At 40.3% G+C, this 25,112-nt stretch overlaps 1 long non-coding RNA gene across 1 annotated transcript; it reads left to right on the forward strand.

Moving 5' to 3' along the window:
• The first annotated feature begins 3,012 nt into the window (after positions 1–3,012).
• LOC145637949 (uncharacterized) lies at positions 3,013–5,877 on the forward strand. The gene is made up of 2 exons (XR_014114554.1): positions 3,013–3,191; positions 5,624–5,877. It is a non-coding gene; the product is annotated as an uncharacterized LOC145637949 (long non-coding RNA).
• Positions 5,878–25,112: the final 19,235 nt, after the last annotated feature.

A 25,112-nucleotide genomic window follows, 5' to 3' on the forward strand; every position in this document is an offset into this window, starting at 1 on the left:
TATTATTATTATTATTATTATTATTATTGTTTTTGTTGTTGTTGTCGTTGTAATAAGAGCTTAAAAGAATGAAATTTGTCTTTATATCATTAGCAATATCATTAGACATAAATTAAGAGCTGAGCTGAACTGAACTGAACTAAACTGAACTGAGCTGAACTGAACTGAACTGAACTGAATTTCAACGGAACAGAACAGGCCCTTAATCGAGTTTTTATGCACTTATTTTTTGGCATTCTACTAGTAGATTTCATTGAATAAAGTAGATCTTTATTTTTTTTTCCTCATTTTGCATCTCAGTCAAATTATAGGTTAGTCATTAATTAAATTATAATCCAAGATCTTCAATAATTTTAATTTCTTATTTTCCTTCATGTAATTGGCATATAAAATTTTTGAATTGACATATATTTTTGAAAAATTCAAATGGAGCTAGTGGGCATGGCTTTCAATGTTTGGCAAAAGTAGCGGCAGCGGGTAGCTTTTAGCGGTTGAGTAGCGGGTAGTTGTTAAGGTAGCGCGTAGCGGTCAATTAGTAGTAGGTAGAGGTTAGCTGTCAAATTAACGGTTGATAGTATGAGTGTTTGGTAAAAGTAGCAGTTGCAATACAAAAATATATCAAAATTCATATCAATATTTTTTAAAAAGTAATTAAAATATGTCAAACGCTACCCGCTAGTTCCAAATGCTACTATTTTTAACGTTTGAAAAAAGATACCTAAACGCTACCTCTATCGCTAATCACTACTAGAATCGCTACTTTGCCAAACACTCTTAAATTTTTTTCTACTAGTGTTTTGACTGGTCAAAACGCTAACTGCTACCTCAAACGCTACTACTAAACAGGGCCTTTTAATCCAATTTATTGCTAGGAAAATTTGAATTAAGAAATTATTTTTCATACATATGTAGGTTATGAAAATTTTCCCCCTGTTTTCACTTTTAAAGGCATATATAACTTGATCAATCCTTCCATTAAAAAAATTAAAAATAAATACTCCCTCCGTTACGAAATACTCGCAACAAAGTAGGGAACTGCGGCCTCCTAGGCAAAATATTGAAAGCATGATTAATGAAAAATAAGGGCATACACTTAAGTGTTAATCCAACCTAAAAAAAAAACAAATTAAATAAAAAATCACAATTAACCAACTTGAATTCACGAACCACCACCACCACCTAGCAGCACCAATCCACCACCTAGCACCATGAAACTACACAACACCACCATCTATCACCACAAAACCACCATCTAGCATCACGAAACCACCCAACACAACCACCTAGCACCACAAAACCACCCAACACCACCACCTAGCAGCGCAAACCCACTAACCACCCAGCAGCATTGAACCCACTACAACCCACCACCACCCACAACCCCGAAACCCACGAACCACCAACCACCACCCACCACCCACAACCCCACCAACCACAATCCAAGAAATGACGATCCCACTACCACCACCCACTAACCACCCAAAACCTAGAACCCAAAACCCACGAACCCACAATCCATGAAACAACGAAATTAAAAATCCCGCCTAACACCACAAACTAATGCCTTCTCTATCGTCAATTAAAGCTTTAATTGGTCAAATTTAATCATGAAAACTCTAGATGATTAAATTTGACCATAAAACCTTCAAATATGTGCTTCACTGACAATGACAAAATTAAACAACACGAAAAGAAATAGAGAGAAAACCGAGGCGGCCTCAGCAAGCGGGATGACAACAGTGACTGGCGGTGGTGGTTGCCAAATTTCTAGGTTGATGAACATGTAATGGAGATTGGCGGCAGTGGTGGTTGTCAATGGAGATGAGAATGAATTTAGATGGAAGGGGAATAATTTTGGTGGAAATATGGAAGGGGGATGATTTTGGTGGAAATAATTAAGTTAATCAATGTTAGGGTTTAAGTTAATAAGTTAAAATCAGAAGGTTTATTTTTTTTATTTTCCCTACTTTATAAAAAGTACAAGATTACTCTTATGAATAGTGTTATGCCAATTATGTCCTTTAAAATATGTATTTACATATATACCCTCATTAATGTGTATAAATTCTTGTAATGAATAGTGTTTGGATATTATACCATCTAGACTATTTATTCATTGTCATTAATAATGATTACTTGTTAATATATATATATATATATATATATATATATATATATATATATATATATATATATATATATATATAATTTGTGATGTAAGGTTAAATCGAAAGAGATTTTGGATGTGGCTAGCTATTGCGCGCGCATCGCGCGTGTTAGCTGCCCTAGTTTAGTAAAAAAAATCAGAAGCTTAATTAGGGTGTTTTTTTTTAAAGGGTAATTTTATAAAATCCCACATAAAAACTTACCCTAAAAGGAAAAAAAAAGTTTGTTGCGAGTAATACGTAATGTGCATTTTCAGTAATTGTTGCGAGTAATATGTAACGCAGGGAGTATAATTCGTGCGATAGCATCGCACGGGCTGAATGCTAGTTTAATACTATATATATAGCTTTTACGGCTACATATAGTATTACTCCCTTCGTGTTTTAATAAGTGTTACACTTACCAAATACGGTCGTGTTTTAATAAGTGTTACACTTTCTTTTTTGGCAAAAAGCTACATTAGAAATATTATATTTCTCTCCTCTTATGGTCCCCATCCAAACTCACTACTACTTTTTTTTTTATTATATTTTTCCTCTTACAATCATTACTTTTTAATAAACTATTAACCTCACTATCTTTCTTTTACAATTTTTTAATACTTCAACTATCTCACTTGCCTCTTATTTTATTTAAATCAATTAAATTGGCTAAGGACCTGTTCACATTTACTAAATTGAGTTGAATTGAATTGAACTGAACTGAACTAATCTAAACTAAACTGAGCTGAGTTGAAATGAATTTTTCCTCTCAAACTGTAACACTTAAAAAAAGCGGAGGGAGTAGCTAAAACAACACTTTCTTTTGTTAAAAATGAGAAAGAGAAAAAAAAAAAAAAAAACAAAACAAAACAAAACAAAACAAAAAAACTGTGTCGTATGACCAGTACTTTTTGTTTTCTCAGCGTGTGAATTCCAAGCAACGTTAAAATGGGGGAAGAACCAGAACAACCGAAACAAATGCCAGATTCTGGAGCTCCTGCTTCAATAACACCTGCTCAATTTCTTTCATGGAAACGCCAGAAGGTTATATTCGTTTTTAGTTTCTTAAATTTCCCACATTTTCTTAATGTTGCTTTCAAACCCTAAATTTTCTTTTTTTTTTTGCTGCATAATTTTGTTGACAAATTTCATAACCTCGTCCTTTAATTCGTATTTAGTTCACAATAATTCCTTTTTTGTGGTTATAATTAATTTTTTTTTTTGACTAGGTTATAATTAAACTTGGTGTTGCTGTTGTTGGTAATTTTTTGCTAGAAAATTGAATTTTATAAGGTGATCTTTAATTTGGTTAAAATTGAGTTATAAATGCAGTAAATTGTTTGTTGCCGCAGCATGCTACTTTCTAGAATCGACAAGATTATTGTGCAATTGATGATTATCTGGGTTTGTGAATGTGAAGTTTATAGATTATTAGTTGTTAGGGTTATTATTCTAGTTACAATGAATAATTGGAAGCTGGACTCGCTAGGAAAGTAGGAAGGAATTTTCAGCTGAATTTATATCATGATGAGACCTTGGAACTTTCAATTAGGCTAGATCATCGTTTGTTGAGTATGCTCCTTGAATTCCCTTCTTAGTGCTGTCGTGTGAAGTGTTAGCAGAGGAAGGGATTTTAGCTAATGAATATCCTTTATCTTTAATCAACCGCCTACATTTCTAATTTACAGAATTTGCCCATATTTCTTGGAACGATAGCATTTTTACAATGTATCAATAGTAACATTATATAGTTGGTTGGAGACTATGATGCGCGGGTACGCTACCCTTAAGCCGTTTCCCGTACTGGATACGGTACGGATAAGTCTCCATGGCGTCCCCTTGAAAATGGGTATGGGAAGTCTTTTTGGGTTTAACTGGGAGCAAATCCGGGGACATTTGGGCTAGTTTATGACATCCTCCAGTCCTCCACCCAAAATCAAGCCCATCCCATAAAAAAAACCTCTGTTTTACCTTCAATTTGATTCTAGTTCTTCTGAACCTGGGAATTGAAGAAGTTCACGATTTGTACAACCTGTTTTTTGGAATTGAAGAATTTTATTTGCCGTATCCCAGTTACCTTATTGGAAGGGCTCGTAAGATGGAGATCATCATTCATCTAGCGTATGAACTTATGTGGCTAATAAAAGAAGAATAATCTGTATATACACCACTAACTTTCCTAGGGCTAGAAGCTGAATGAATGGATACAAATTTGCCTTTATGAATTCTTATTCCTATGATATGTGAGAGTTATATTACTTGTCCTGTATACGCTAAGTAATGATTCTTGTATTTTGTTCATTAGAGATGGCTTACATACCAACTACAAGGCATCTGTAAGCAGAATTTTTTTTCTCTCTATTTAACCTTTCAGCCTTTGTGCCGCCCACTGCCCTTGAATAATCTGAGACCAATTTCATCAGGCAATGTCTCTGATAAACAAAGCAACATTTTCTTCATTAAATGGTGTTACAAACTCTAGTTTTCTATCCTGTCAACCATGGTTCGATAACATAGTTTCGATTGCAATCGCGGGAATGGATTTGATGCATTGATTGTGGACTGTGTCATAGTTTTTGCATGCATTTGATTTCAGTGCCTTCTTAGTATTTTAGAGTAGTTGTATACTGTAAGAATAATTAGAGTACAATAGTAGAGGATTAGAGCCATTAGTGGGGAGATGTAGGGATTCGTTTACTAAATCTATGAAAGAAGCAACTTTTACGATGTGGCTCAATCGAAACAATGCAGCTTTGTTATGGCATGATGTTGTCAACTGTTGAGTGCCTGAGTTGCATAGCTGTAAGGTGAAATAAAGTTAGCAAAATATTATAAATAAAGTTTACAAATTTAAACAAACCAAGCCTCAAGCTTTGTACTTTTTTTATACTGGAATGTTTTTCTGTTCTGAGGTTTGAAGACTTCCAAAGAGATGTTTTTAACAACCCATGATGCCTCTACTGAAATATCTAGTCCCAAAATTATTTAGTTGATACAAAAAACATATACCAATATGATTCATGTGGTATTTTTTGGTGAGCATAAGCAAAACCTCTGCAGATGGCTGCCTGACTTTAGAGATCGCTCCTATTATTAGAATTTATCATTTACCAGAAACCAATATGGGAGGGATGTGTAAGGAACTTTGCCAAAAAGAAAAAGGTATAATGAAGTAAAGGAGAAGAGTAGCTCATGCATTTTGCCTGGTGTCTTGTTGTATATATTTTTTGTATTCTTTTCAGCGTAATGGTTTAGAGATGCTCTTTTGATATGTAGGGTGTAAGATGGACAAAATGTTTTTTACGGAACAGGCCTTTGTATTTGTGGTTTTAGATTTTTAAGTTCATGTTTGTTCAATTGTATGCATAATTTATAATTATTGTATTGATATTTCACAATTTGTGTGTTGTGGATTGCTTTTATTATTTATGACCAATATAAGCTAGTTCGCTTACCTATATCACTATATGTTGCAGGATGCTAATGCATCAGCTCAGAGAGCTGAAGCTGCTAGGAAGCGTGAAGAAGATATAAGAGCTGGGGTTGTGCAAATGAATGGCCGAGAGCTTTTCGTGAATGAACCTTGGGTGTTTGATAATAGTCTTTACTGAATGTTTCTGTTATATTACCTTTCATAAGTAATATTACATTATGTGAAATGGTTTATATATCTTCCTACTTGTAATTTACTTTCAGGACATAATATATAACTTTTTATGGCATCCCTACATTTCCTGGTGTTGGAAAAAAAAAACTACTGTATTATTTAAACTTAAACATACTGCTAAATGAAAAACTTTTTTGTGAGAATAAGGGCCTGTTCTCTTACGTTGAAATTCAATTCAGTTCAGTTCAGCTCAATTTAATTCTGTTCAGCTCAGTTCAGTTCAGCTCCTAATTTCCTTCTCTTATAAAATATTCATTTCAGTTCAGTTCAGCTGAGTTCAGTCAATGAGAACAGGCCTTAAGCGTGCTACAGCATGGTGATAATTTTTTATTTCTGAACAAGGAAAAAGATTTTACTAAACCATTATAGAAGTTGTCTTAGCAAAACTTTTGGGAGGAGTGAGGGGGATAAAAAAATCTACCACCTCTGGCAAACTACTATGAGTATCTTCGTTTTTTATTATTTTATATCACATAAATAATATTCTTCTATTGTAAATTATTAGAAAATAAGGTAGTATTTTAATTACATGTCTTTGAAGTCAAAAAGGTCAAACCTTTACCATTGGTTAAGTTTTGTTTGGTAGCCTTAACTAATTTTATAGAATGAGGTGGCATGATACACAAGTATAGTAAGTGCGCAGATGAACACAGTCAATTTTAGTACACAAATTCTTGATTAAGGTGAACTTTTATTTACTTATTGTAATACAGTTTAAAGTAACAAAGTATTTAAATTTACCCTTATATTACAAAAGTTATTTGTTTCCTAACATGATTTTTAATCCTTGAAAAACACTTACAATGCAATAGATTAATTATATTAGGGTCTGTTCTGATTGACTGAACTGAACTGAACTTATTGGAGCTGAACTAAATTGAACTGAACTGAATATTTTATGAGAGAAGGAAATTAAGAACTGAACTAAACTTATTGGAACTGAACTGAAAATAATATGAACACAACAGGCCCTTAGTCTTACAACATGTATCCATTAGAAGTTATACATTAAATTACAGCAAAACTCATTACAAATGCGGTCATATACAATACTTATTGATTTTAGAATGATCTCATTTTTGGTAATGTTTAAGCGAGTTCAAAATTTTGTTCAAGCATGATCTATACCCTTATCTGCATGATAACTAACGTTAACAAACATTATAAAAGAAACATATTAACTAAAATTCTAAAAAAAGAACGGATGGTATGAAGGTCCTGTTCTCATTAGATTATTTTCAGTTCAGCTCTAATAAATTCAGTTCAGTTCAAGTTAGCTCAACTCATTCAATAGCCCAAATTATCTTGTTATACAAGTATAAATAATGGCCGTAAAGTTTACCTAACTACTAGTCTACTACTGTAGAACATCCAAAGTCCTTTATAATCCCATGAAACCATTTTTTCTTTGAAAGATAAATGTCCCTTATGGCCTTATCAATAAGTTTAGCTAGTAAAATCTCTACACTTCTCCATCACCTTTTTTGCATTGGCAAATTAAACAATTGACACCAAAAAGCTTGCAAATTAAATATTATGGCCTTAACTCGTTGAAACCTTCTTGGATAAGAAAAGCTTGTTTGCCGTCCAAGACTAAATTATAACAATTTTAGCTTTTTTTTTTTTTTTTTTTTTTTTTTTTTTAAAAGCCCCTTGGCCAATTAAAAGGCTTATCAAGAGAGCTTTTTGCAAGCTTCATACAATCTAGGTTGCATGAAAACAGTTACTGTATATATATGAAGTGCAAAAGCGGTGAAATCATAATGACAAATTTACAAGAACACGAAATTTGAGTATGTGACACACACACATATACATATATAAAGGGAAAATGATATACATAACTCTTAGAGCTACATATAATTATTAAATTTACACTTGAAAATCATAAAACGTTAAGAAATCATGAAAATAAAAACACTGCTGCTGAGATTTGGAAACAACTTAAAAAGAGATTTATGCTTGCAAGTAAACTACCTTCACGCATAGGTCCTTCCGGGGATGCTGCCTAGCAGCTTGATCGATCAGTGCGGAACCTTAAGCTCTTCCAAAATTTCTTCCAAAAAATCCCAACCCGGTCTTTCTCCGATGTCTCCAAGCCGGCGAAGAAAGTAAGTAGGAATAGGACCAGAGACAGGGAATTCCCTAGCGCGGCGTTAAAGCTCTCTTCTTCTTCCCTCAGATGTCCAAACTTTTCATTTCATCCCTCTAGTTCCAATTACACTGATTTACGCATGTTTTTGTCATGAATTCCTAATTTTATACAATTTTCAAAAGTGTATTTAATGCTTATATTATAGCCCTTAGGACTACATATAGCATTACCCATAAAATAAAAAAATACTTCAAAGAGACAATATTACAAACATACTTATTTAATTAACTAGGTTAGTTCCCGTGTCATGTACGATAATTATTAATAACCATTATTAAACTATTATTATAATTAGTTTTTATAAACAAAAAAATTCTCCAAAATAGTTGACAAATTTAAAGCAAAATATAGAATTACGAAAGATATGTTAAATATGTTTAAAATGAGTAAAATTATGTTAGAAAAATTTTTTATAGCTATAAAAATATTCGTGTTAAAGAATATGAATCTTTTTATTTTAAGTAAATAAATTATATAACATTAGAGAATTATTTTTGTAAATAAGATTTGTTTCTTTAATTGAATATTATTTTTTTTTTAAAAAAACCCAGAAAATGACACGTGTCATTGCTGGTGTGTCTTTTAGTATATAGTTAGTGATGATTGATAGATAGAAACAAATAGTAATAAAAAGAATGCAATAACTTAGGTTGTCATAGTGTCAAATATGATGTTAATTTTTTTGCGGGAAAATGATTTTTCCAAAGTTAGAAAACTATCTATGCCTCTTAGTTTTGTTTTGTTTAAGTTTCGAAAAAGTTTATAAGTTTCAGAAATGTAAATAGGGTTATAAACACAAATGTTCACCTTAAACAGTAGAATTTCTAAGCATCATAGTATACAAGTAAACTACCTATAATGTTACGAGACTTACGACTTAACATCTAATTAAGTTGCTCAAGCAAACTTTAATAAATCATCCACGTAAATATTAATGAATTAGATTAGATTGAGCCCCTTGTATCTAGAATAATATTTTGAAATTAGTTAAATATGCTATGGAAATGAATACATACAATCATCTTGTAATTTCAAAGATCTATTAGGCTCTGTTCTCTTCACCTTTAAATAATAATATTCAATAAAAATAGTTTTTGCTCTGTAAAAATAGGTTCAGTTAAATAATTTCATATTACCGAAAATAATTTTCAATAGGTAAAATTCAATAACTTTAAATAAGTTAAAAATATAATGGAGAAGCAGTAAAAATAATTTCAATTAAAAAATAATTTTAGATCAATTGAAATTATAGTAAAAACATTTTTTTTTATTAATTACTGTGTACTCCTATTATTTATTTATAATTATAATTATTATTATAGTTGTATATATTATTATTGATTATACTTCTTAATTATATTTGCGTTGAATTATCCTTCAATATAATTATTTTTCGTATTTTAAAATACACAAACTTTTATATGCAACTGACTAGATCGTGTGGCCATCCAGCCACATTTTTTTGGTTTTATTTATTTATTTATTTATTTTTTTGAAAGAATGGTCGGGATTACGCACTCGATTAGGGGTTACTCACTTAGCCAGGGGCTCGGTCAGTCAGGGGTTACTTGGTCGGTCAGGAGTTACTCGGTTGGTCAGGGGTTACTCGGTTGGTCAGCGGTTACTCAGTCAGAGGTTACTCAGTCGGTCAGTTTTACTTAATCAAGGGTTATTTGGCTGGTTGGGGTTACTCGTGTCTCGTGTGTTAACTGGCCACACGGTACGGTGTGGCCAACTACGCACAAAAGTTGCTGATTAAAATATTGTAAAAATATAATATTTGAAAAGTAAATATTAATGCAAATCTAAAGAGATCCGTTTTGTAAATTTTATATCTTACATGTTGGTGTACAAATCAAGTCAAATTAGGTCAAATTTAAAAATCGGATAAGATTTAATCCGATGAGAAAAATTAATTCAAAAAAGATCCGATCACGTGAACTGAACATAACATGAATATGAGCTTTGTTTACAATAAAGTTATTAGGTTTGTAGTATGTAGTTATTACTTGTATGGAATGAACCTTGATTAATAAGAAACAACTAGGAAACATGAAATCTCTAAATCTACAAGTTATCTTTGCTTTTAATTTCAAAATCTCACCGTTCGTGCTAATGAAGCCGAAAAATGAATAAGACGAGGTTTTTCGTTAATGAAATATATATATATATATATATATATATATATATATATATATATATATATATATATATATATATATATATATATTAAAACCCAAGGCAGTGTCATCATTCTTGTCACGTGTCATGAATTGATAAATGATGAGGCCAGGGTTTATGTAATTCATGTCATATTAAAACTGATCATTAATTTTTTCCTCACAAAAAATCTATATATATATTAAAACCCAAGGCAAGAATTATAATCATGCCATGTGTCATCATTTTTTCCACGTGTCATGAATTGATAAATGATGAGGGGTCATGTGTTTCATGTCATATTAAAACTGATCATTAATTTTTTCCTCACAAAAAATTAATGCTCATAAATTCTAATTTTTTAGCCCTCATTCTTTCGTTTGCTCATCCATACTTTGAAGAAATTTATAATGGTAGTAAAACAGACTAATATGAAGTACTACCTCCGTTTCTTTTTAGTTGACACGTATTCCTTTTTAGGATTTTTTTTTAGTTGACACATTTCCTTTTAGGGTAACTTTTTTACCTTGTATTTACAAGCTACCCTACTTGCTTTTTCAATCTCTCTCCTCTCCTTAATATATGTGCCTAAATCAAACGCGTCAACTAAATAGAAACGGAGGAAGTATAAAAGTTAGGTCACTGCATATTTCATAATGAATTTTGATAGTGTTCAATAAAATTTTTTAAAAAATGATTTTTTTAAATTATAAAACCGCTTATAGATTTCACTTTAATTTATTAAAGTTTTTTCTTAAAAAAACAATTTACTATAGTTTTTCATATAAAAAAAATAATCCGGGACATCGCCCGGGCCTCAAACTAGTTTCCCCTTGAAATCCAATCCAAGCGTAAATGTGATATACGTACATCTAACCACTCCGCCAATCAATTGCTAGAAGTTAATATTTTTAAGATTAGTTGGTACAAGTAACACTACGCAATTGGCCTAAAATCCTCATTAAAGGAGGATTGAAAACTTGATATTGTACCTAAATATGATTATGTATGTAATTACGTGTTTGACCATCTTGAAAGATATCAAGCAATCAAAGACTGTTGCTTATGCACAAACCACGTTTGAGAATGAATATCAATTCTATACATTAATTAATTAATTACTACTAAGAGCATTCCCATCAGTGAGGAGAATTTTGCTCATGAGTAAAATTGGTGAGCAAAATTGCAATATTAGCTTCCCCTTCAATGAGCAAATGGAAATATGCTCATGAGCATAATTAAATTTGCTCATCTTATGAGCAAAAATGAAAGTGAATAGTGAATTCGTGGGGCCCAGCAAGTGTACAAACTGACCTGTTTTTTTTTGCTTTTGACACCCTCAAAACGACGAATTTTGGGTTTGGGTGTGAAGACCTTTCCCCCAAAACGACGCGTTTTGATGGCAGCCAAGCAAAAAAAAATTAAATACAGCTGCTGACAGAGGCGCGTCAGTCTAGCGAATGGGAAGCTGACACGCGTCCCTGTCAGCTTGTTCATCCAATCAGAAAATGTTACCATTTTGCAAGATTAGGCAACCCTTCTTCTCAAAATTCCGTTCATCAACCAACACCTCCACAAATTCCCAACAATGAAAACACTTATTTTGAGCAACAAACTCCTTCCGTTACCGAAGGGAGCAACTCTGAGTACGATGTCAGCCAAGAAGAAGTTGTTCCGGAGACACCACAGTACCCTCTGTTTTGGGTGTTTTTGTCCCTTGGGAGAGTTACGTCACGAAGTCTGATCCGGCTGAGCTGTACCTGCAAAATAGCGGAGACTCCGGGTGGTTGGAGCTCCGCCTCCGACGATCAAGTTAGTAACTTGAAACGGAATAAAGAGAACGGAAATTGAGGTGGGTATCTGCTCGGATTCCAAGCTCAGGTCTTTCTCTGATGTAAGAGAATAAGGGTGTAATAAATGATTCAATGTATCCCCAAAATGGGGAAATATCTCCCTATTTATAGGGTCGTTGGAAAATGTGCCCCTACCTAGGTCACTTGACCTAGATTCTAGTGGGCTGCGCCGTTTTACGGCGCTCCTAGGAGTTTGGGCCTTTGAAAGCCGCCATTTCAGAGAACATATCTGAGGGCGCCAAGTGTCAAGAGGATGTTGAGCCACATGGGCCATCCTTAGCTCGACACGTGGCGACCTCTCATTGGTCCACGTGTTTAGGGTAAAAATACCCTAAACATTTGCCCCTCACAGGTCGCACGTGCATGTCACGTGGGGCCTGTGACACGTGTCCAATTTTCATAGGTGAACAGTAACGGGTAAAATTTTGAATTTCAAATCAAAATTTTTCCCCCACTTTTACTTTCTATAAATAGAAAGTTACCCCCCCTCCTTTTCACACCTTACGTTCATATTGACTTTTTAGAGAGAGAAAAAGAGATTTCTAGAGAGAGTTTCCTCTGCTCCCGCCTGCATAACAGCAAGTTTCAAGCTTCCGAGTGCTAGCAGTACATCACCCGGTTCACCGGCTGAAGCGGTTTTCAGATTTTCCAGAGTCAAAGCAAGGTAACCGCCTGTACCATTTTAGCTTTTCTCCCCTTCAATTTACATACCATTTTTTTCGCCTGTATGCCCGACTTCTTTTAGAAAATAGAAAATATAAATGAGTTCCCAATCCACCCACTCGGCACTGCCTAGGACACTCAGCCGATCCCCCGGAACGGCTGAGTCTAGAACAGGGGGTGCATCTTCTGGACTGTTAGAACCAATATGCTCATCTCCGAATTCCTCCCTCTATGTGTCTGTGCAGGACACAATGGCCAGAACGAAACAAACGACCAGTCGGTCTAAAAGCCGGCGCACCATGAGAGTGCCAGCCGATGAGGTTTTCCCGGAAGGGGATCCGAGGAATTGGGAGGAGAGTGGATCTGACGAAGAGGCTCCCTCTACCTCCGGGAGCTCTGGAGTAAGAGAGGCGGACGGCGAAGGAGCCGCCTCCTCAAATGAAGTCGGCGACGCTGAAGCCGGCCAGGGATCAAGGACGGAATCCTCCGGCTCTGACCAGGGAGATTTTGCGGCTGACTATCAGCAGCCGCCCAAAGTTGCCGACCATCCCAACCCCAAAAGAACCCGGATGCTGCCGAGTAACATTGCCCTTCTTAATAGCGGGTTCAGGGCTTTTAAAGAGAAACATCCATTTGGAAGGGGTTGGGAAGTTATTGTCCCTCCGGCTGATGCTGTGATGGCCTGGGGGGACGACATTGACCACGCAGATGACTACTTCATCTGCTATGAGGCGGTTATAGAAGCCGGCCTCCAGTTCCCCCTCCACCCCGGGATTAGGAAAATCCTCAAGGGGTATGATCTGGGAGTTTGGCAACTCACCCCTAATTCGTGGGTGAACATATTAAGTTACATCACCGCCTGCGAGTTCCAAAACTTGAACCCCAGCTTTTCCGCCTTCGCTCATATGCACTACCTGAGCAAGGCCCCAGGCGGCCATGGGGCATGGTATACGCTGACTACCTTGCCCCAATATCTAATGACTTTGGACAAAGTGTCCAAGTGGTCCGGGTGGAAGGACAAGTTCTATTTGATTTCCTCTCCAACCCTAAGACACAACCGGACATTGCGCCGGTACAATACTGAGTCGGCTCTTATTGGACGTAAATTCCCTCTCCCGGCACTATCTACTAAAGCCCGGGAGCAAATCATGGACCCGGGATTTTTTGAAACCACAACTGAGCCCATGGGGGATGGGACTCACATTATTGTTCCCAAGAACTGGATCCCCCATCCGGACTTCTTCAAAGATGAATGCTTCTTGTCCGCCTGCGGACTGAGTACGATGTTTCCCAGGGGTAGAATACTTCTCATCCGGAATGATTGTCATTTTATTCTTATTGCAAACTTGCCTTGATTCTTTCTAACCTTAAAATTCTTGTTTTTGCAGAAGAAGCCCTGAGGATGGTTGACCAGGATAAGACTCCTGCTAAATCTGCGGCGCAACTGCGCAAAGAGGCGGCCCTTGTCAAAAAGGCAGCCGTCGAGGCTAAAGACACGAAGAAAGGCGGGGTAAGACCGCCTGACTTTATGTTTGCATTTTTATTTATTTTTTTAATATTTTTATTTTTATATATATACCAGTTGGGTATACTTATATTTTGCTTCTTTCTCAGGAGTCCGCCAAGAGAATCCCTCGATCATTCTCCAAGCTTCTCAAAAGGCAGGGAGATGATTTGGAGAAGGCTCCGGCTGCCAAAGCCGCAAGGAAGGATCCCCCCCAGAAGCAAAGTTCTGCCCAATCCGGTTGTCCAACGACTGGGGGCAAATCCCCTGCTGTTCTGAAGAAACTGAGTGAAAGCTCAGAACAGCAGAAAATGCCGGAAGGCTCTACGGCATCGAAGGGTGGCGAACCACCTAAGCTTGCAGGCGGTGCGGCAACCACTGGGGAGGAGAACAAGCCGGAGACTCATCCGGAAGTTCACGGTAAGGAACAAACTAAAATACCTTGGCCACTTGATTTTATGAGAATCAAGACTAAGGTTGATTCTTCAAAAGGGTCAGTCAGCAGCCGGCAACGGATGAATGCCAGCTACGCTGCTTCTATCTCACAAAGAACTACTTTTGATGCAGATCTGACTCCTGACCTTCCGGATCTCGCAGGCTTCGCGAAGCGGATGGTGAGGACCCTCACCCGGTCTAAGAAGGCCTCCATACCTGATCTGCAGGTCGTGGACTTCGACCGGATAATGGGCTCTCTGGCTGAGGTACATAATTCCTCTATCTTGATGTCTTTAATCTTTATTTTGACTAAGTAACTCATAAACCGGCTGTTATTGACTCAGGCTATGGTGAGAGTGGACAATCTCCGAGGTCCCTTCAGGCGGAAGCAAGAAGAGGTAAATGACGCCAAACGGAGGGCCCTAGAAAACCTCAACTTTGCTGAACATTCTGATTATATGTGTAATTTAAAGATTAAAGCAGTAGAGTTGAAACAGGAGGAGCTGATCTGGAATTTGACGGCTGCAAACGATGAAGCTAACAGCCGGGCTGATGACCTTGATAAGCAGCTGAAAGATGCCAAATCTGATCTCAAGGCATTAGAAGATGCTGACAAGGAGAATGCCCAACTCCGGATTGACAATGACCGCCTGAGGCTTGAGCTCATGACCCAGCGCAACAAGCAGTCGGATGAGCTGGCCCGGGAGCAGACCCGACTGACTGAGGAGAATGAACGGGACAACTTGGCCCGGATGAAGATCACCTGGGGCCTCCTCTACCCAGAAATAGACTTTGAGGTCTATAAGCTGAGGTATGATTACGCCACTGAGGTGTATGATGCCCAACAACTGGGTGATGCTCCTCCGCCTCGCTTCCAAGACTGGGCTGCTGAGCAGGGATATGAAGTCTCTGATGATGAGGAGCCGGCGGATGATCATCAAGAGGGCCAAGCCAGCCAAACTCAGCCGGAGAAGACTCCGCCTCAGCCTTAGGTGAGCCTCCCACCTTTCTGCGGCAGTATGCCAATCAATGTTATTTACCGGCTTGCATGCCGTGTTTTGTTGTATCTTTTTACCAACCATGGGGTTGGGTTAACATTTTTACTTTCTTTCCTCACCGGATGTGTCCGGTTAACAATTATTCTGGCCTTTGTGCCATTTCAAATATAAATGAAGTATTCCGACTCAGTCGGATTTTATATATGTCTGTTTTCAATTTGAATTTTTCATTTGTATGCAATTCTTTAGTATTTTGCCTAACTTAAAAAAGCATGCGGCAATTTGCAATCCGGGTGCTCTTGCCCCTGGGCGGCTGTGTGGTTGGTTTTATGTCAACCTGATTGATTGGCTTGAAAACACTTGATACTTGGAGAAGTATGGAGTGTTTTTAGGCCAATCAATCACAATGGTGATTGCCCCAAACCAAGTGCACAGCCGACCATTAAAACGGGTGCTTTGAGCTTCTTACCCAGGCGGTTATATTCCGTCTGGGGTTAACGCGTAGCCATTACACAACCCTTTGCCCCAATAGGGGAAGTGAGTGCAACTTTGGAATAAATAACCCAAGTAAGAATTTCTATCGATGACCGACTGATGCCTGTGGGCATCCGGTATCTGGAAACTTATTCGTTCTTCATAGGTTATTTTGGTCAGACAGCGATGAGTTGGCCAACTTGGTCGTTCAATTTTTGCCGTCTGCATGGGTACGTAGAACCGACAAATAGTCTGTTCTCTATGACGATTGCACCCGAAGGGGTGTCGCCGGACGCCTTTGTCCATGCTGGGACAAGCGATTTTATAATATGAGCAACCATCCGGCTATTTTAGCCTCTGGTCTTGTTTGGGACCGGTTGTATAGCCACTAAACATTTTTGTGCTTAGTTTTTAGTCAGTATTGAATTTACACTAAGTATCAAACTTAGTTTTTTAAACAAGCGGGTCAGTCTGGGTATTACCCAGGCAGATAATCAGGCAGTTTAATAAACAAAGTATCAAACTTAAATAAATAAGGGATCCGAGTAGTACCCAGGCGGTCCAACGAATATAACCTTTACTAAGTGTCAAACTCAGTTAGGTAAGGAAGAATCCGCCTGGGTATTACCTGGATGGATAATTAAACAATAACTCGATTTTGCAAACAAAGTCTGAATCTTCATTAATTGACTCACTGTTTACAAAAAGTTTACAATCTCAGAAGTAGTACTTTTTTAGGTTGTCTACATTCCAAGTTCTAGGCAGACGCCTGCCGTCTGGGGTTTCCAGGCGGAAGGTGTCATCCCTTACTTCTTCATAGATCCGGTAGGGGCCTTCCCAATTTGGAGTTAGCTTTCCCAGCTCATTGGCCCTACCGGTTGCCTCCATTTTTCGTAACACTAAGTCGTCTACTTTCAAAGGACGCTTGTGTACTTTTTTGTTGTAGGCTCTAGTCATTCTCAGACGGTAAATCTCATGACGCAAGGCGGCATTGCCCCTGCGTTCTGGGAGTGAATCCAATGCCAGGCGCATTGCTTCCCAGTTTGCCTCTTCATCATACAGCATGACTCTGAGAGTCGGCTCGTAATGTTCGATGGGCAAGACGGCTTCAACACCGTAAACCATGAGAAATGGGGTTTCACCGGTTGCCCCTTTCGCGGTTGTCCGGATGGCCCATAGGACATGGATTAATTCTTCTGCCCATAAGCCACCGGCTCTTTCTATTTTCTTTTTAATGCCGTCTGAGATGAGTTTGTTGAAGGCTTCAACTTGGCCGTTTGCTTGGGGCCGGCCAACAGATGCAAAATAGCTTGAGATCCCCTGATCTCCCAACCAAGTTTTTAGCTGAGGCGTCTCAAACTGAGGACCATTATCAAACACCATAGACATAGGTACCCCATACCGGGTGATGATGTTCTTCCAAATGAAGGAAATTACGTCTGAGGTCTTGATGTTTTTAACCGCCTCAGCCTCCACCCACTTGGTGAAATAGTCCACAGCCACCAAGATGTAACGCTTTCCGCCTGGAGCAGGCGTGTAAGGACCTAGAATGTCCATACCCCATTTTGCAAACGGGATTGGGTTGTGGATGGCCGTCAGATCAGTAGCCGGACGGTGAATGAGTTTACCAAACTTTTGGCACTTGTCACATTTCTTCACCAATTCCTTGGCGTCTGCCTCAAGAGTGGGCCAAAAGTAATGTCGTCTGGCTCTGACGGCTAGGGACCTGCCGCCTATATGAGAGGCAAAGAATCCCGAGTGCAAGTCTTCGAGAACTTCCTTCCCCTTTTCCGGGGTGACACACTTCAACAGGGGCTTAAGAAATCCTGCCTTGAAGAGTTCTCCATTTTTCAACTCGAAGCTTGCAGCTCGCTTCTTCAGGACGGCTGCTTCCTGTGGTGAATCAGGAAGTGTGCCGTCTGAAAGATAGGCCCGGATGACATCCATCCAGGTGGAGCTTCGGTCTAAGGTTCCAATGGGCTCTTCATGTATGCTTCTCTTTTCAAGAACTTCCCAAAAGACCGACCGAGGGGTATCACAGCAGGCGGATGAAGCCAATTTGGACAAGGCATCCGCCTGGTTGTTATCTGACCTGGGCACTTGATTCAGACGGAATTCCTCAAGTACCCCAGTCTCTTCCTTGACTGCCTGAAGATATTTGATCATAGCCGGATGAGTTGCCTCATATGCTCCTTCATACTGGCTAACGACCAACTGTGAATCAGAATAGGCGTCAATCTTTGTTGCCCCTGTTGCCTTACACATGCGGATTCCGGCTAGCAAGGCTTCATATTCCGCCTCATTATTTGAGGCTTGAAACTTAAACCGCAGTGCATATTCAAATTTGTCCCCCTCTGGGGACTCATATATAATTCCTGCACCACAGCCGTTCTTTGTTGAGCTTCCGTCTACATACACTTTCCAAACCTGGTCAAAATTGTCCGGTTGCACCGGTTGGGTCATTTCAACAATGAAGTCGACAAACGCCTGACCTTTCACTGCTTTTCTAGGTTCAAAAGTGATTTCAAGACTTTGCATTTCAATAGCCCATTTCAACATTCTTCCGGATGACTCCAAAGTAGACATTGGCCGCTTGAGGGGCTGGTCGGTGTAGATTACCACCGGATGAGCCAGGAAGTAAGGTTTCAATTTCTTGAAAGCCATATACAGGGCAAGGCCAAATTTTTCTACCATGGGGTACCGGAGCTCAAAATTTTAAAGACATGGCTAATGAAATAGACCGGAAGCTGAACACCGTCTCTCTCAGCAAGGAGAACGGCACTGAGAGCATGATCTGAGACGGCTAAGTATATGTATAACACCTCCCTAGGCAATGGACTAACAAGTCTTGGCAAAGAGTGGAGGTGTTCTTTCAGCCGTTGAAAGGCCGCCTCGGCCTCATCTCCCCATTCGAACCTGGTCTTCTTCCTGATTGCTTGGAAGAAATAAAGGCATTTGTCGCCTGACCGGCTGAGGAATCTCCCCAGAGCAGCCAGGCAACCGGTTAGTCTCTGTGCTTCCTTGCCAGTGCGGGGTGACTTCATGTCAATCACCGCCTATATCTTCTCAGGGTTAGCCTCTATCCCCCTTTGATCAATAAGGAATCCGAGAAACTTCCCAGACTCAACACCAAAGACACATTTCTTAGGATTTAACATGACCTTATGCCGCCTGAGTGTGGTGAAGGTTTCTCGGAGATCAGCAAGGTGATCCGCCTGCTGTTTGGATTTGACTATCATGTCATCAATGTATGCCTCTACATTCCTCCCAATTTGATTAACAAAGACAATATTAATCATTCGTTGGAACGTAGCCGGCGCATTTTTTAAGCCAAACGGCATCACCGTGTAACAGAATAGCCCCTGATCAGTGACGAAGGCCGTCTTTTCTTGATCTTTCTTCCACAGGGGTATCTGATGGAAGCCGGAGTAGGCATCCATAAAACTCATCAAGGCGTGACCGGCTTTAGAGTCGACCAGACTGTCGATCTTCGGAAGCGGATAACTGTCCTTAGGAAACGCCCTGTTGAGGTCTGTGTAATCAACACACATGCGCCAGGTCCCATTCGGTTTCTTAACAAGGACCACATTGGCCACCCAGTTGGGAAAATTACAAGGCCGAATGAACCTGGCGTCTAGCAGCTTTTTGACTTTGGCAGCTGCCGCCTGACTTCTTTCCTCGCCGTGGTTTCTTTTCTTTTGCCGGATGGGCTTCTTTTTGGGGTCCACGGCGAGTTTGTGGACAGCGAGATCCGGGCTGACGCCTGGCATCTCTTCCACTTCAAAGGCAAAAATGTCTTTGAATTCCTTCAGCAGAAGGTGCAAGCTTGCACCCAAGGTAGCATGAGCAACCGTTCCAACCTTAACAGTACGTTCTGGACGGCTGTCATCCAGAATGAGATCAATGCTTTCGCCAGCCGGTTGGGGACGGAGCTCATCTAACCGTTCACCGGCCAGTGATTGCTATTTTTTCTCTTTTTTCACCTCCACCAGCAGAGGTGCTTTTCTTTTCTTTCCTGACCGCCTGGGGCCACGGTATCTCGGACGGCTGAGAGATAACACTCTCGGGCCGTCTTCTGATCCCCATTCAGGGAACCCACAGTGCCGTCATCCCTCTCATACTTGATGAGCATGAGAGATGGGATGATTACTGCCTTGGCTACGTTGAGAGTTAGCCGGCCAAGGATGATGTTGTAGGCAGTCAACTCCTCAACGACCAAGAATCTGACGACAATATGTCGTCCCTGGCCTTTCTCCCCCAGCCGGATGGGTAAGTCAATTCTACCGGCTGGGTAGACCATCCCACCCCCAAAACCAACCAAGGGGTGGATGACCGGGTGCATGCTGCTGACATTGTATTTCAGCTTTTGCAGGCACCGGAGGCTGATGATGTCTGATGAACTGCCGGTGTCTATAAGGATCCGTCCAACCAGCTGGTTGGCAACCTTACATTCAATGACCACCGGGTCATCATGAGGGCGGCGGACGCTGCCCCTATCCTTCTCAGTGATCAAGACGTCTGGGAAGGAAGAGCTGGCAGACGCCTTCTCGTCATCATCTTTGTCCATCTTTCGAAGATGGCTCTTGGTGCCCCGGATGGTAGGGCCACCACATGAGAACCCGCCTGCTATAGTGTAGACCGGCTCCTTGTCGGTATCCGAGCTACTAGCAGGCTGGGGGGTAGTCTTGGAGGACTGACCCTTGTTTTTCTTTTTTGCCCCGGCTGGGGACTTAGAAATGTAGGACTTCAACAGCCCTTTGTCAGCCAGACGGTCCAATGCCCGCTGAAGACTAAAGCAGTCGTTGGTGTCATGGCCAACCTCCTCATGGAACTGACAAAATTTATTTTTGTTCCGTGACTGGACAGAACTCTTCATAGGATTCGGCTTCTCAATGGACAGCCGGTCCTTTACCTCCATGAGGATGGAGTTGCAGTCTTTGTTAAACTCGTACCTGGGGACGTACGGTTTAAACTCTTTCTTTTTCTTCTGGGACGGCTGGTCAGAGTCAGTAACCGCTCAGACTTCTTTTCTCTTCTTGCTCTCCTCTTTCTTTTTAGCCGGCTGAGCAGACCGGTTGTCTTTCTGCTTGTCAGACTTCTTAGAGTCCGACTGGCCTCCAGGCGAGCAGAGGTCGGTAGCTTGAATGTAGCTTTCCGCCTCCCTCAGGGCCGCCTGTAGTGTGAAAGCCCCTTTTCTGACTAGGTCGAACTTAAAGGTCGACCCGTCTCTCAGACCTTTGAAAAAGTCTGTAAAAGCTACCTCATCAGACAGCCCCTGAATCTGAATTCTGATCAGGTTGAACCGCCTGACATATGAGCGCAGCCCTTCTCTCTCCCCCTGCTTAACAGTGCTCAAATCAAGGCTTGTTTTCTTAGCAGGGATGTTCATTGAGAAGTTGGAAGCAAATAGGAAGGCAAGCTTCCTGAAACTATCGATGGACCCGGCTGGCAGATTGCCAAACCATTGTTGGGCAATGCCCTTCAAAGTAGCCGGGAAGCATCGACACCAAGTGGCATCATCCAACCCCTGCAAATACATGAGGTTGGTGTAAGCCATGAGGTGGTCTTCCGGATTGGTGGTACCATCATAGGTACCAACCAATACATTCTTAACCTTGGCCGGCTGGGCCGCCTCGGTTATCTCCCGGGTGAACGCAGAAGGTTGTTCACCCAGGCGTAGCAGACGAAGCTGCCAGTCCAATGGCTGGACATTTGGATATGCCGCCTGACCCCCAAAGAAGGTCGGATGCATGAAGTGAGGGGAGTACTGCCCGTAAGCCTGAGTAGGCACGTACGGGACAGCTCCAATCATATGAGGGCCAGAATGGACGGTATTACCGCCTGTCTGACTCTCATGCAGGGAGGGTGCACTCCCTGCAGAAATGTTGTTGAAGCTGTCTGGAAAGTTCGACGTTGAAGCCGACTCAGACAGCGATTGGTTTCTCTTCCGGTTGATGATCTCCCGGGCATCAAGAGTTGATTTTTTACTTCTCACCGGCTGCTGAGTCCGGCAAGTGTTATTGGTATTCTTCCCAGGAAGGAGAATTCTTGACCAATCAATGGTCCCGGCTGCCTTCTCCTTTGGATGAGGGGTGGGCTGCCGGTTTCTGACTGACTTCCCCTTCTCTGGAGGAGTCTTCTTCGCCGACTGACCTCTACTTGGGCCAGCTCGGCTTTTGGTGATCAGCTCTTTAATTTCACCCTTGAAATTTGTCATGAATCTCATGAGTTCGTCTCGAGTGACAGGGGCTGATCCAGCTGCCGTTTGGGTTTCCCCTTCCGGCTGCCCAGTGGGTCTGCTTGGACCCGCCTAGGAGGCACCCCGCTCCAGAGTCTCTCTGGGCCGGATGCGCTTGATTCTGAGAGAGCCGTCTTCGGCTGTAAAGGTTTCGACCTGAGGATCTTCATCCTCATGGTCTGTAAAGACTTCTGGGTCTCCGCCCAGACGGTTAGGGGGTGGTACAGACTCTTGAACCATCTTCGAGGTATTCTCCCCACAGACGGCGCCAAATGTTTTGGGTGTTTTTGTCCCTTGGGAGAGTTACGTCACGAAGTCTGATCCGGCTGAGCTGTACCTGCAAAACAACGGAGACTCCGGGTGGTTGGAGCTCCGCCTCCGACGATCAAGTTAGTAACTTGAAACGGAATAAAGAGAACGGAAATTGAGGTGGGTATCTGCTCGGACTCCAAGCTCAGGTCTTTCTCTGATGTAAGAGAATAAGGGTGTAATAAATGATTCAATGTGTCCCCAAAATGGGGAAATATCTCCCTATTTATAGGGTCGTTGGAAAATGTGCCCCTACCTAGGTCACTTGACCTAGATTCTAGTGGGCTGCGCCGTTTTACGGCACTCCTAGGAGTTTGGGCCTTTGAAAGTCGCCATTTCAGAGAACATATATGAGGGCGCCAAGTGTCAAGAGGATGTTGAGCCACATGGGCCATCCTGAGCTCGACACGTGGCGACCTCTTATTGGTCCACGTGTCTAGGGTAAAAATACCCTAAACATCCTCCACCACCTCCAAGGATTCCGGCCAATCAACCACTTGCCAAAGCGAGTCGCATTTGGTCGGTTGCTGAGGATGAAGCTCTAATTGGGTTCTACCTAGAACTAAGTGATGATGCGCATTGTGGTACGAGCCAAAAGGCATCCGAACTATGGCGAAAAGTTCATGCAGCTTACTGTAAACTACAAGATGAGAAACCGCATATTCTCCCGCCAAGACCTATGAAGAGTTTGGAGACACATTGGAGAAGAATGGCAGCTGATTTGCTACAGTGGACTAATTGCTATGAGGAGGCGGGCAAACTCCCTGAAAGCGGAAGTGGTTACAACGAAGCCGATTGAATTAAACACGCTTCCAAGTTGTTTTATATCTCCTCTAATCCACAACATAATTTTGCATTTCCACATGGAGTGGAAATGGTTAATAAAGATCCGAAGTGGAGGACCAAACTAAGATGGGGTCTGTCAAAGGAGGAAAGAAAGGGTTGCGGTGCCGATGATGAGGAAGATAGCAGTGGAAGTGGGAAAAGGTCTAGGGCGGAGAGTGAGAATGAAATCCGTACTGATGGATTTATGTCCGGAGGATTACCACGACCAGACGGTGTCAAAAAAACGAAGGCTAAGCGTAAGGGCAAACCAGTTGCTTCCGAAAGTGCAATATTGAGCATTAGTGAGCAGATAAAGGCGTGTACTGAGGTTAGAGAAAGGGAGACGAATTTACGACAACAACGGTTGGAACTTGATAGAGAAAAGGAAAAGAGGAAGCAAAAACAAGTTGATTTAGCAAAGAAGAAGATGAATTTTGATATGATTCAATCACTTTTAGCAAGGACAACACCACTCACTCCAGCTGAAGAGGCCCACAAGGACGAGTTACTTCAATTAGTCTACGGTAGAAATTGACTGTATTTCCTTAATGAGTTTATTTTTAATTAGTTGTATTATTTGGTTAGATTTGTTTAATTAGTTTATCTTTAATTAGCTTATCTTTATTTTGTTCAAATTTAATTAGTTTATTTTTAATTAGTTGTATTCTGAGTTTAGATTTGTTTAATTATTTTATCTTTAATTAGTATATCTTTATTTTGTTCAATTTTAATTAGTACTATTTTGAGGTTAGATTTCTTTAGTTAGTTAATCTTTAATTAGTTTAATTTTTATGAGCTGTATTCATGTCCCTTGTCTTATTAGACATTGAGTAGTCATATGTCTTTCATGTCAGTTGTATAATTGTATTTTGAATAGTCAAGATTCTTTTCTGTCTTACTATCTTAAGTGTCATTGAATTGTCAATCATGTTTCATCACTCATTGAATTGTCAATCATGTTTCATCAGTCATGGAATTGTCATTCATATTTGGGACCTCTCATTGAGTTTTCATGCTTATAAATGATACTGATACCATCTTACGCAAAACACATTATAATCCAACTCCTCAAAAATATCCAAACACCCATAAGTAACAAGCAAACACAATGTTTTCCATTAGCTCAACCTCCATCTCGTCTGATTCTGATCAATACGTAGAATTTGATCATTTAGTTGACGAATTTGTCACAACCCATCTACCAACTTTGTTGTATAACAACCAAACACAACCCCAACCCGTATCTGATGTTGAATGTGTTCCAGAGCGTAGAGGGGATACGGATAGAAGAGATAGGGAAAAGGGGCATGTTCAATTATTTAATGATTACTTTGCGAGTAATCCAGTTTATAGCGACAAACAATTTCAACGTAGATTTCGAATGCAACGACCTTTGTTTTGTAGGATTATGAACAAGGTGGTCGAGGGGGGTCAATTCTTCCAGCAGCGTAGGACTGCAGCTGGAAGGCTTGGGTTATCACCGTTGCAGAAATGCACCGCTGCGATTAGAATGTTGGCGTACGATACCTGTCCAGATGCGGTGGATGAGTATCTGCGCATTGGCGAAACTACCTTCAGATTGGCTTTGCAACATTTTTGTTAAGGGGTTATTACACATTTTGAAGCTGAATATCTCAAAAGTCCCACCGACGAAGATTTAAGGAGAATCTTGCATCAAAATGAA

The sequence above is a fragment of the Chenopodium album genome, chromosome 7 (genome assembly GCF_948465745.1).
Source record: "Chenopodium album chromosome 7, dcCheAlbu1.1, whole genome shotgun sequence".
Taxonomy (NCBI): domain Eukaryota; kingdom Viridiplantae; phylum Streptophyta; class Magnoliopsida; order Caryophyllales; family Amaranthaceae; genus Chenopodium; species Chenopodium album.